The 13,616-nt window shown below is 43.8% G+C and overlaps 1 pseudogene; it reads left to right on the plus strand.

Annotated features, from left to right (window-relative positions):
* The first annotated feature begins 9,533 nt into the window (after window positions 1-9,533).
* On the plus strand, window positions 9,534-12,613 carry LOC141572353 (small ribosomal subunit protein uS8-like; annotated as a pseudogene).
* The last annotated feature ends 1,003 nt before the right edge of the window (window positions 12,614-13,616 follow it).

Consider the following 13,616-nt stretch of genomic DNA (forward strand, 5'->3'; position numbering starts at 1 on the left):
ATCCTTCACTTAGTCACATCTGCAACGTCCTTTTGTTGCCACGTCGGGTGACATTCACAGGTTGCAGGGATTAAGACGTGCACATCTTTTGGCCGTTAATTAACCTTTCTCAACTTCCCTGTGGCAGCCCAGCGGTTCCTCAAACGCTCGTCCCAGCTTCTCCGTCTGCCTGGATCACTCTTCCCTGGAATCTAGGCTCCTCCACATTCTTCAAGTGTTAAATGCCATTTCCTTGGAGAGAACTTTCCTAGTTGCCCTCTGTGCCTGGCAGAAGGTGCTCAAGGCAAAAAAGTATGAGAGAGGAAAAGAAACCCCACTCTGAGCATCTAACAGCCCTGAAGGGGGAGCCTCCTAAGCCCTGGGTCCTCATTCCCTGGGTCCTCCTGGCCTTTGTCCTCTATCTGAAACAGGCTGGGTTGATAGCCCCAGCCCTCCAGACAGCAGTAATGCCCACGTTGGGCGCGTCCTAAGATTTACTTGTAAGTCTGCACTGGCCTAGATATCAGGAGACAGGGCCTTGACCTTCCCCCCACCAAAGCCCCTAGACTGAGTCTCCAGACAGCAAGGTTGGGTACAGCGAGGGTGCTGTACGCATGCCCAGCACAGACCCCAGACTGCAGAGCTCATTTACAGGGACAGCATCTCAGGACCCAGCCCAGCAGTGCCTGCTGGTTCACACCGGCCTGGCCCTCAAGGACTGAGCAGTGTGGTGGGTGAGACCACAGACCCTGGTGCCACCATTTATGTGCCGGGGGCTTTGGGCCAGGCACATGGCCTTTCTGTGTTCCAGTGTAATAAAAATAAAAGTCAGTGTGCCAGGCTCTGCTGATTCCATCCTCGCTGTCAGTGACATGATTGCTTACAGTGTGTAGAACCATTCATGGAATGTGGGACGTGCTCCGTAAACACTGACTGGTTTACAGGGCTCTTAGAAACCTGGTGTATATCTGAACACAGGAAGGAAGTGTCGACGTAAGAAACGTCCAAACCTGTGGAGAATTTTTGTGAATTTATTTGAGCCAAACTGAAGACAATCACTGGGAAGCAAACTCTCAACGGATTGAGGACATGTTCTGAGAATGGCAGTTTTGCCGTTTATTTTACATATTAGAATAAAAGGAGGAGACATGAAATCCATTGGTGGTAGATTAAAGGGGCGGGAGAAAGCAAAAAGGGGAGGGGGAAATCTCTGTGATTGGATAAAAGTAAAATGGAGAGACATGTACTGCTGTTACATTGGTGGGTACAGGACAGTTAGTAATTAACATTTACAGCACATAGAGATGGTATGTCGGGAACAAGATAACAATGAGGGTATCTCTGGTCTTGTGCCCTGGTATGGAGGGTGTGTCCTGAGGGGTATGGAAAACAAGATGACTCTGACATTTCAAAGGTATGTTATCTTAGATGCAAAAAGACAACAGACAGACTCACGTCAGATAAAGACTGACCTTTGTCAAGGAAGCTACAGGCCTAGGAGGGACTACCCGCCATGACCTGCTTTTAGTTAGGAATTTTTGTGTTCAGACGATATGGTTACTTTCAGTCTCTGAGTTTGTAAGGCCTCCCCTGAGCTTGTAGGGTTTAGTATGTGACCCCCTTTTCATCCACACTTACCCACTTTGGTCATAAACCAATCTGAAGGATGCGTTAATGACCAACTTAATGACCCCGGGATAGGGTGGTCCCATGGTGCCAGGAAGGCTCATTCCTAGGACGTCTTAGTGTCGTCATTTGTCTTGCTGAAGTGGTAGACCACTGGGAATGAGGCAAGACCATATTCTTAGATGGACGTCAAAGCTGAATTTTTCTCAAAAGGCAAAGGCAGGTAAATGGGAAGGTCTCCTGGGCCTTCATTAAGAAAACATGCTCTGGATAATTTTTAACCTGAAAACTATCGTGATCCAAATTTTGCTGTCTATCTCACTTTTCTGTATTTAGCATCTAATATAGCATTCACTTATAGTTTGAGGGTACATCTCTTCAGTTTTCACAATCTGACCATGAGATGGGTTCCCATTTACTGGTATTATTATTATTATTACTATTATTATTATTATTTTAATATGATCTCTCTACTTCCCATTGGAAGCATTCAAGTATCATTCATTATTAATCTAATTCCTGCTAGTTGCGCAATTGGGAACTGTAACTTTTAGGTTTAATTGGAGCCAAAGCTGTAAGAACATAATGGTGTAAATTACAATTACCAAGGTACCTCGGTTTTCAAACGTAACCCGTTCTGGAAGACCGTTTGAGTTCTGAAATGTTCGAAAACAGCCGACAGCTAGGCCTCAGGATCTTGCACTCAGTGGAAGCCGAGTGACATATTTGACTACCAAGGCGTGTTCGGAAAACTGACATTCACTTCTGGGTTTACAGTGTTCGTAAACCGAAATGTTTGTCGATGGAGACGTTTGAAAACCGAGGTACTACTGCACCATAAAAAAAATGTCCAGAAGCCAGGAGGACAGTAAGAGTTTCCTAAGTAAATTTCCTGTGCTTCAGCAGCCGTCAAACAGGGCCATTTTTTTTTAATAGCCCTTCAGCTTTCATCTGAATTAATATAGTTAATAGTCCTTGTTGGGTTAAGGGGTAAGCACATTCTCATAATAGGGTTCTAGCATTTACACATGAAATTCCTTTCTCAAGATTCCTTTTCCACTAACCTTCCACAACTTCTCTTACCCTTCTTAGTTTCTCTCTTTTTTACTCATTCAGAAATAACCAACTTATTAGGACAAACTATGTTCTTTTAATTTCTCTCAAAAACACACACATCCAGGGGCAGCTGGTTGGTTCAGTTGGTTAGAGTGCAGTGCTCGTAACTCCAATGTCACCTGTTCGATTCCCACATGGGCCAGCCAGCTGCGCCCTCCACAACTAGATTGAAAACAACAACTTGACTTGGAGCTGATGGGTCTTGGGAAAACACACTGTTCCCCAATATCCCCCAATAAAAATTAAACACAAACAAACACACACACACACATCCCTTTTCTTCCTTCTGCAATAACATTCCTTCTAAATTTCAAAAGAGAAACCATATAAGCAGTATTATTGATAAGACAAAAGTTATCTTATAGACCTTCAGCAATTATTAACAGTTGGGCTATATAAGAACAGGGTTTGAGAAAAGCCAAAGAACAAGTATGACTATTATTATGACTAATATTTTTAGCAGACAGGTAAAGACAATCAAACAAATGGTTTTTAAGTTCAATGTCATTTTGTCGGTATACAGCCTTGTCAATGTCTTGTGATAGCTGTCTGCCTCTCATGTCATCAACTTCTTATCCTCAAGGAGTCTTTGATGTCCACTGTAGGCAGAGACAAGTGTCAGAGAGAGGGACAGAGCTCCATTTGCAGTTAGGTACCTTTCTTTATTTTTCATTTTTGATGAGAAATGTGAATCCTTGAATTAACACCTTTAGGTTTAGCTGCACGTGGATTAGTCAGTAATACCTGATAAGATCCCTTTGAATGAGGTTGGAGACAGTCTCTTAACTGATGTCTTTTCCAATGGACAAAATCTCCTGGTTGTAAGTTGTGGTCTTTGAAGTCTTTGTCTCCTGGGAGCACGCTGTGAAATAAATCCGATACTAATTTATCAATTTCTTTAAGCTGGTTAATAAGTCCTTGATAATAATAATGTAGAATGTCTCCTTTTTGTAAGGTTGGTTCATATGTCCCCTCATCCAGATACACAGGATGACCAGTGACTGTTTAATGAGGAAAAAGGTTATGTTTACCGAAAGGAGATCTCAGGTTGAGGAGCATGACAGGGAGGGCTTTTGGCTAAGGGAGATTAAAAGCTTCTGAGAATGCACCTAGTTGAGTTTTAATTGTACCATCTGTACGTTTTACCAATCCAGAGGGCTGGGGTGAGAAGCACAATAAAAATGCTGTGGAATAGGCCAAATATTACAAATAGATTGCGTTAATTGCCCAGTGAAATGAGTCCGTCAATCACTAAGTAACTCAGAGGGAATTCCCCAACTGGAAATTATTTTTTTCCAATAATAATTTATCTACTGTTAAGGCTGTTGCTCTCCTGCAAGGAAATGCCTCAACCCAGTGAACAACCACAAATCACAACATATATTTGTACTTTTGAGATGGTGGCGTTTGGATAAAATACAATTACTATACCTCAAATGGACCTAAAGGAAGTAGGAGATGTCCTTGGGATATTGGTGAATATTACGTAGAGGCAAAGTATTGTCAATAGTTATTTTAATAATAGTGGCTGACTTAATCGCGTTGGAACGTCCTGTAACAAACGTTCAGTCAGTCTCAAGATTAGTTTCTTCTCGTGGAGTTTCCTTTAAAATCATTATTTTCCCAATCAGTTCAGTGTCTGATTCATTTAGTTCTAAATATATTTCACCCTTCTTTGGAAAAGGATAGGTGGGCATCATTGGTTTCAAGAAAGCCTCACCCTGTCAGGTGAATTGGGGCAGATTTGACTAGTAAAAATATATGTTGCTCCATAGTGTTCCCTAGCTGGAAGGGAACAGGTTTTGATTTAAAAACAGACATTAGTTGATTAGATGTCCCTACCATTTGAGGGAGAGAGGACAATTTAATAATCGAATAGGGTTAAAAACAGGCAAAGTAGCCCCAGTTTCTACAAGGCCTCAGTAATTTCCCCTTTTATGGTAATTTCAACTTCTGTCACAGTCTGAGTAAGGAGAAGGGGGACAGCCCTACGCCTGCTTCTGTTTCTTTTCTTTTCTTAAATCCCATTTCAGTTTTTGTACAATCCTTCTTAAGGTGACCTGACTTTTTACATTAAGAACAGACTCTTCTTTTTCCTTATCTAAAAGCCTTCATTTAGACAGGGTCTGACCTGGCTGCTTAATTGCTGGAGCTGTAAGTTCATGATTTTTGGCAGCTTTGTCCTTTTCTCTCTTTGGAATAGTTTTAGATAGTTGATCAGTCAGAATTGCCCATTCGTTAGTGCATGTGGTCAGCCAGTTTAATTTATGTTTTTCTGCAGAGTGACAAGCTCTTCATCTAGTCCTTCCAAAAATGCCAAATTTAGTAAAGGATGATTGTGATGCTCTTTAGAAGTGTCTGGAGACAGACCTGAGTATTGTTTGAGTTTTTTTGAAAAGTTCAAAGAAATCATTGCTGGGTCTTGGTCCAGTCCATTTTCCAGGGAAAAATCTCAGGTACGGCTTGGTAAAGCCAGTAGGCTAATCCTATGCATTTTTCTGTCTGTCTTTTTTTTTCTTTCTTTTTTTCTTTTTGAGTTCTCTATAGGAGTTTCCTAGTACAACTTATTTAGTCATTCTGTTGCTTTGCTCTCAGAAACTAGTAGGTGTATTCATTAGAATGGTTCAGAATAGCCAGGGCCAGATGTTCTAACAGTTTTCTGGGTCCTGGGTCCTGGAGAGGGTTGGGGAAATCTTTAAGTAGATTCCTTAATTCTGTTCTATTCCAAGGAACGTACACTACTGCTTGTTCCTCTCTGCCCGAGAATGGCTTTTCTCCGAAGAGAGCTGCGAGAATTCTGTTTTTTCCTAGTCTATCCTGGTCTGGTTTTCTATTTTGAGTGTCCCCTAGATCAATAGAGAGCTGCAGTGGAGAAGGTGCAGAAGAGAGAGAGAAGGGGGAGGAGGAAAGGAGAGTAAGTCTGAACAACGAAGTATACAGGGGGGCAGTTGGAGAAGAGGGAAAAGTGGGGTGTTGGCATTCAGCAGCTTTGGAAACCTTCTTTGGTTCAGACACAATCTCTAAAATGTTATTAACTCCCTGGAGAGAAGATAGTCTCTCTGTGCTCTGTTTCAGAGGCTTCTAATTGCCAATTGAGGTAAACCTCACATTCATTCAGTTTGATCCTAGAGCTGGCTTTTTGCCCCCCTCTGATGCATGCAAAAAATTAATTTTACATGTCAAAAGAGCTCCATTTTGGCCATCTTAAGTTGATATTACTTCTAGTTAAATCTTCCCATTCCTAGGCCAGCCCATTGGCTCAGGTGGTTGGAACGCTGTGCTTCTAATGCCGAGGTTGCCGGTTTGATTCCCACATGGGTCAGTAAGCTGCACCCTCTACAGCTAAGATTGTGAACAACAGCTCTCCCTGGAGCTGGGCTGCCGCGGGCTGCTGTGCTGCCGTGGGCTACTGTGTGTGCCAGGAGTGACCCGTGGCCACCGTGAGTGGCTGGCAGCCAGCGAGAGCTGCTATGATCTGCTGTGAGCAGCCGCTGACGACCGGTGACCGACTGCCTCAGCTGTGGGGAGCGCAAGGCTCATAATACCAGCATGGGCCAAGGAGCTGTGTCCTACACAACTAGACTGAGAAACAACGGCTTGAACCGGAGTGGGGAGAGGGCGGAGGAGGCAGAAGAAGGGGGGAAAAAAATCTTCCCATTTCTATAAGTACTTGCAAGTGAAGGCTCTCTACAAGTTGTACATCTGCAGGAATATTAATGGGGGGCTGGGAACTCCTCAGCCTTGGAGGCATGATTTCCCATGCTAATTTCAGTTTTCTTTTGAGATCTACAGAGTCTGAACAAAGGGATATTGTATAGTAGGTTGACGTGCGCTGCTCATGGGTCACCTCCCATATTGCTCCAACCCTCTTACGTGTCTTGGTTTCTCTCCCCGGCTGCCTAATACAACCATGAGGACTCAGAGCACTAGGTAACCAGCCTTTGTGTGCCCATCCCCAAACAAGTCAATTGTTTAATTACAGCTGTGTTGGAATTCCCTATGGGGCTTTCTTGAGGGGGGTACCCTCAGACACCTCTACATAGATTCTTTGTCACCTAAGAACACTTGAAATTCAAGCTGGGGGCAGTAAATGCCCCTTACCTTTGAAGCCAAAGAGTTCCGATTTTCATTTATCTAGTGAAAGATTTTGTTCAGACTCTCAGTAACCAATTTCAACTGAAAAGCCAAAATTAAAAACCAGACACCCATTTTTTTTTCTCTTGTCCCTGAGTTATCACAATCCTTATCCTTTACTGCCACCTCAAGGTTTGCTTTTTATAATTTTTTTTAAAAACTTTTATTTATTTTCAGTGTGTTTTTCCAGGATCCATCAGCTCCAATTCAAGTAGTTGTTTCAATCTAGTTGTGGAGGGCGCAGCTCACAGTGGCTCATGCGGGGATCGAACTGGCGACCCTGGTGTTAGGAGAATCGTGCTCTAACCAACTGAGCTAACCGGCTGCCCCTTGTTTCTTGATTGTTTGTTCATTAGTTTTTTTAAGAACAGCTCAAATAACATCAGGGCTGCCTACCTTAAAACAGGTGAGGTCCAGAATTCCAAGAAAGACCCACCCAAGTTCACCTGATGCAAAGCAGGCAGTGGGTGGGACACAAGGGGCCCTTGCTGGTACCTAGTGCCAGGTCCGCGGGAGGGTCCTGGGTCAGCTTCTTTGGAATCCTGCCGACTATGCCAAGTAAATGTCGATGTAAGAAACGTCCAAACCTGTAGAGAATTTTTGTGAGTTTATTTGAGCCAAATTGATGAGAACTGCAGGGAAGCAAAATCTCAATAGATTGAGAAAATGCTGTAGAGAATGGCAGTTTTGAAGTTTATATTATACATTAGAATCAAAGGAGGAGACGTAAGGAGAGTTACATGAAATCAATTGGTGGTAGGTTAAGGAGGCAGAAGAAAGCAAAGCAGGGGAATCTCTGGGATTGGATAAAAAGTAGAACAGAGGGACACATACTGCTGTTACATTGGTGGGCACAGGACAGTTAGTCCTGGACTCACATTTACAGCACATAGACATGGTATGCGGGAACAGAATAACAATGAGGGGTTCTCTGGTCTCTTGCTCTGGTCTGGAGGGCGTGCCCTGAGGGGTCCGGAAAAAAAAGATTATGCTGACATTTCAAAGGTATGTTATCTTAGATACAAAAAGACAATAGACAGGCTCACTTCAGGTAAAGACTGACCTTTGTGAAGGAAGCTATAGGCCTAGGATGAGACTCCCCACTATGGCTCACTTTTATTTTATTTATTGATTTATTTTTTTACTTCATGATTTTTTTTTCTTTTTTGCTTTATATTATGTTTTGTTTTTTTGTGTTTTTTTTTCCATTAGTTCCAGGTGTACACCATGACTCACTTTGAGTCAGGAATTTTGATGTTCAGACCATCCTATGTGGTTACTTTCAGTCTCTGAGTTTGTAAGACCCACAGCACAGGCCTTGCCTGAGCTTGGCAGATTTAGTATGTGGTGCCTTTTTTATCCACAGGGAGGCAAGAGGCTGGCTGTATAATCTGGACCAATGGCTTCACCTCTCTGGGCCTCAGGTTTTTTTTCTATTTAAACAAAGTAGTTGCAAATGGATGATTTTTAAAGTCTCCTTCATTCTTGTTTGTTTGTTTGTTTGTTTCTGAGGCTGAGAGCAGCAGAGCTGTCATGGTGACAGGGGCTAACCCAGGGAGCATGAAACTTAAAACTCACTTAGACAGAGGAGTGTGGGCCTGTGGGAGTGACTGCTCTCAGGGCACAAGCGGACTCGTCTGCGGAACTGGGATGAAAATCAACGAGGGGGCCATGTGGTTCTAGAAGAAAAGAATTAACTATGCCCCTTGCCTCAGAGTCAGAGAGAGCAAAACAGGGTAGTGGGGTCCCTAAGAGCAGGAATCATCTGTTGCTAGTCATGAACAAACAGTATTTTAAATGATTTTCAAAAACGTTTGGAGTTCTGTCCAAAAGCTTTGCCTCCTGCAAGAAAAATGATCCTAGTAAGATAAATGCAGTGGTTGCTGAGGAGGGATGACAAAGCTGTCAGTCATTCCCTAAGTGCTCCCACGCTGGGGACATTCCTGCCACTCCCCTTCCTTCTCTTAGGCCCCCCTAGGGGAAGGGGGCAAATCCTGACCCTCCCCACAATCCCTAACAGGCCATTGGGGGGATCTGCATTCTCTCCTTCACCTGTCACACCCCTGATGGATCCACAATTTCATTGGGAGGGGTCTATATCCCCTGGGGGTGCGAGGGGGCCGTGGTTGGAGAAGAGCACATCAGCCTCAGAGGAATTACTCTGTGGATGGGGAAAGCTCTGGATGTTGGGATCATAGAATTAGAGATGGACGGATTAAAGTTGAACCTTGGTTGTGTTACTTTGCTGTGAGTTGAGACCAAATGGTTTAACCTGTTCTTGTCTCATGGCTGTGAGGTAGGGAGTCCTGTATTCCTAATTTCCTATTGTGGTCCCAGTGCTTAGACAGTGCTTGGCATACAGCAGGCACTCAATAAGTAGTTGAAGGGATGAATGAATGCCTTCTGGATGATCAGTTTCCTGCTCCCCAAAGTGGGTACAAGTGATTTCTTGGTGGAAAGTATATACAATAACTATATTGTATAGTTATTTATAGTAATAATAATAATAATGGCATGATTGCTAATTTGCATTGAGCACTTACTTTGTGCTAGGCCCTGTGATAAACACCTTACATATATTACTTCCTTAATCTTTCTCCATGAGATAGGTGCTGTTATAATAGATGAGGCAAAGAGAGACTCAAGTAGCTTGTCCATGGTATAGAGCTAGCATTCGGTTACCAATTGTTGCACAAATCACCCCAAAACTTACTGGCTTCAAACAACAACAACATTTTATTCTCTCTGATGATTTCTGTGGGTCAGGAGTTGGGGAAGGGCTTGTGTGCTTTCTGGCTCAGGGTCTTTCATGCCATTGCAGTCGGATGGTGGCTGGAGCTGGAACAGGTTGGGGCTGGCCACGCATTTCTCTCTTCATATGGCCTCAAGGCATCTCCAGGTGGGCTAGTTGGGCTTTCTTACAGCATGGTGGCCTCAGCGCTCCAATGCAAGTAAGTGTTCTGGTGAGCAGAGCAGAAGCTACTTCACTTTTTATGACCCAGTCTGAGATGTCACGGAGAATTACCTCTGCCATAGTCACAAGCTGGTCCAGATTCAAGGGGAGAGCCCCATTTTTTGATGGGAGGACAGTCAAAGACCCATTGCGGGAAGAGCATGTCGGTTGGGAGATCTTGCAGCCATCTTAGGAGATTCAATCTGTGACAGCTAGCCAGAGGCGGGACTACTGAAATTTGAACCCAAGAAGGCTGATTCCAGGCCCCAAACTCTGCCTCTATGCACAGTGTTGCCACATTAAAGGCTAAGTCCCCCAGAGACCTAAGGCATAAAGCTCAGGACACAGGAGCCTGGACCAAAGACCCTTTGCAAATACAAGGTGGCTATGTTCTTCCCTGTGGCCGCTGTAACAAAGCACCACAAACTGGTTGGCTTTAAACAACGGAAATGTATTGTCCCTCAGTTCTGGGAGCTGGAAGTCTGAAATCGAGGTGTCAGCAGGGCCATGCTCTCTATGAAGGCTCTCAGGGAGAGTCTTCCTTGCCTCTTCCAGCTTCTGGTGGTTGCTGGAAATCCTTGGCGTTTTTTGGCTTACGGACACATCACTCCAATCTCTGCCTCCGTATTTATGTGGCTTTCTCCCTGTATGTCTGTGCCTCTCTCGTCTTCTTCTAAGGACACCAATCACATTGGATTTACAGCCCACCCTACTCCAATATGACCTCATCTTACTAATTGCATACTAATTGCAGTATGACCTCTGCAAAGAACCTATTTCCAAATAAGGTCACATTCGGAGGTCCTAGGTGGACATGAATTTTGGGAGATATTGTTCAATCCAGTACAATGCCCCTTTCTGACTTTCCTGTCACACCTGGCTACTTTCTCAGCCCCTCACATTGCTCCACACAGCCTTTTGAATTAGGGAACACAGCTCCAGGCCCCCAGCCATGTCCAGGAGGATGCGGCTAGCCTCAGAGGGCCTGGAACTCTGAGTCTATATGGGGATGGCTGACATCACTGGGAAGTAATGTCAGGGGACAAGAGCCAACCGGAGGGCCTTCGATGCCTCGCCAATGACCACCCCCCCCCACTTCCCGTGGTGGGGCTGTCACAGAGCCTACTTCCTGTACACCTGGCCCTGCTCTTGTCTCACCCTCCCGAAGCACAGAGTGTCCTCTCCTGGAACAGCTCTATTAATATCCCTCATGTGGATGTTCTGGGACAGCCATTCATGATCTCGTCCTCACGTGTGCCCCCCACTACCAGCCATTCATGAGTGTGACCCTCTAGGCTTGGCTGGCTCTTCCCTGTGTCCTGTGTCCTCTCTCTGTTTTCTGCTCTTTCCCTCCCTCTCTTTCTCCATCTCCAGAGTGTCTGTAGGATCTCAGCCAGTATGTGCTTGTTCTTCACAATGAGTTAGAGGCTGCTGTGATCATGTCATACGCTAAATGAGAAATATCTGGAGTTATGCACTTGGCAGCCCTTCCTGGGGACTGCAATGTGAAAGGCGGGTGTGCAAGCAGCAGTGGGAAGCCATTCCTTGCCCTGTGCGTAAGGACCACTCTTGCACAGGTGCCCCCACTACTTCCGCGAGGATCCCTGATTGCATTCTCCTCACCCTCATGACAAAGACTGTTGGAGGGCGACTCATTAACACAGAGACCCATGAACAAGCTCATGGCCTTTAATTCAGTAAATCTCATTCTTGAGCCTTTGTCTTGAGTAAAATATTAAAAACAGTTGTTCTCAACCAGGTGCAATTCCCCAGCCCCACCCCAGAGGACATTTGGCAATGTCTGGAGTCGTTTTTGGTTGTCACAATTTGGATGAGGGGGTAGAGACCAGAGATGCTACTAAGTATCCTATAGTACACAGGACAATCCCCACAAAGATTTATCTGGTCCCAAATGTCTATAAGGTCAAGGTTGAGGAACCCTGATCTAAAAGGACAAAAAGCTTATGTATTTAAAGATTTTTATAGCAGCATTATTTAAACTAACAAAAAAAGCTAAGCACTATCTATCAAATTAGAAAATAATCAAATTAGCTCTTTCCGCCATCTTTCCATGCAGCCGCAATGGTGCTCACGGATGTCCTGGCCGATGTTCTCAAGAGCATCGACAATGCTGAGAAGAGAGGCAAACGCCATGTTCTCATCAGGCCGTGCTCCAAGGTCATCGTCCGGTTTCTAACAGTGACGATGAAGCACGGTTACATTGGCGAATTTGAAATCACTGATGATCACAGAGCGGGGAAAATTGTCCTGAACCTCATGGGCGGGTTAAACTAGTGTGGAGTCATCAGCCCCAGATTTGATGTGCAACTCAAAGATCTAGAAAAATGGCAGAAAAACCTGCTCCCGTCCGTCAATTTGGTTTCATTGTACTGACAACCTCAGCGGGCATCATGGACCATGAAGAAGCAAGACGGAAACACACAGGAGGGAAAATCCTGGGATTCTTTTTCTAGGGATGTAATACATAGGCTCAAATAAAATGCCTCAATGGACAGAAAAGAAAGAAAATAATCAAATTAAGAACATTAAATTTAGTGGACTCTAAAATGACCATTTAAAAGGATAAATATGACAGTTCTTTAGCAATATTGAGAAGTATATTAAAATTATACATATGAATATTATATATAATTACATATATACACACACATATATCTATATACATATGCAGAGGGTGCCAAAAAATGTATACACATTTTAAGAGATGTGATTGATGTAGCAGTAGTTCGCCGTAATCAGAAGTGTCTGGACACTGATGGTAACCACTCTGAGCACCTCTTGTAATTGCAGAAGTCAAATGTGACTATATATAGAGTATTACAATTTTAATACAGTTTTTTCTTTTCTTAAAATGTGCATACATTTTTTGATATTTAAATATATATGTGTGTATATATATATATATATATATATATATATATATATGAATTCCTCAAATGATTGAACATAAAGTTACTATATGACCCACCAGTTCCACTCTTAGATATATACACAAGAGAGATGAAAATGTGTGTCCACACAAAAACTTGTACATGAATGTTAATAACAGTATTACCCATTATCAATGGAGGGATGGATAAACAAAATGTGCTATGTCCACACCGTGGAATATTAATTGGGCTATAAAAAGGAATGAAATACTGATACATAATGGTGCAACATGAATAAACCTTGAAACTATGCTGAGTGAAAGAAGCCAGACACAGAAGGGCACATATGATCCCATTTATATGAAATATCCAGAATAAGCATAGTTGGAAACCACTAGGAATTATGCCCAGGGAAAGGACCAGTAGCTCTATTACCATTCCTAAGGCCGAAGCATCATGAGACAGAGAGGGCTGGGGCAGAGCTGGCAGAAAAATACCCTGACTTCCCTCTATTCCCTTACTCCCTCGGATATTTTGCTGCTCCCCTACCATTGGTCGAATCCAACATGGAGCTGGAGAGCACACAAGCCAGTCTGTGTCAGCTGTAAAAGTCAGCCTCCTGAGTCACCGAGCAGAGTGGAGCAGCATGAAGGCTGGATCTACAGGGACAGACCAAAGATTCCAGCACAAAAGGCGTTTATCAGCTATGGAGGAAATGTGTCCATCCAATGGATTGAGTTAATACATCTAAACACGTAAGGTCAACCAAGAATGCAAGTAAAACCACACCTGACCCATACCTTCAACGTTACTAGGAGACAGAACGCAACAACCAACAAATCACCTGTGAGCTCCAAACATCAAATTCCAGCACAGCTACTTTGCCTTTGCAAGTCTGTGAGTGGGGGCACCAGGGG

This window comes from Rhinolophus sinicus, linkage group LG06 (genome assembly GCF_036562045.2).
Source record: "Rhinolophus sinicus isolate RSC01 linkage group LG06, ASM3656204v1, whole genome shotgun sequence".
NCBI classification, from domain to species: Eukaryota; Metazoa; Chordata; class Mammalia; order Chiroptera; family Rhinolophidae; genus Rhinolophus; species Rhinolophus sinicus.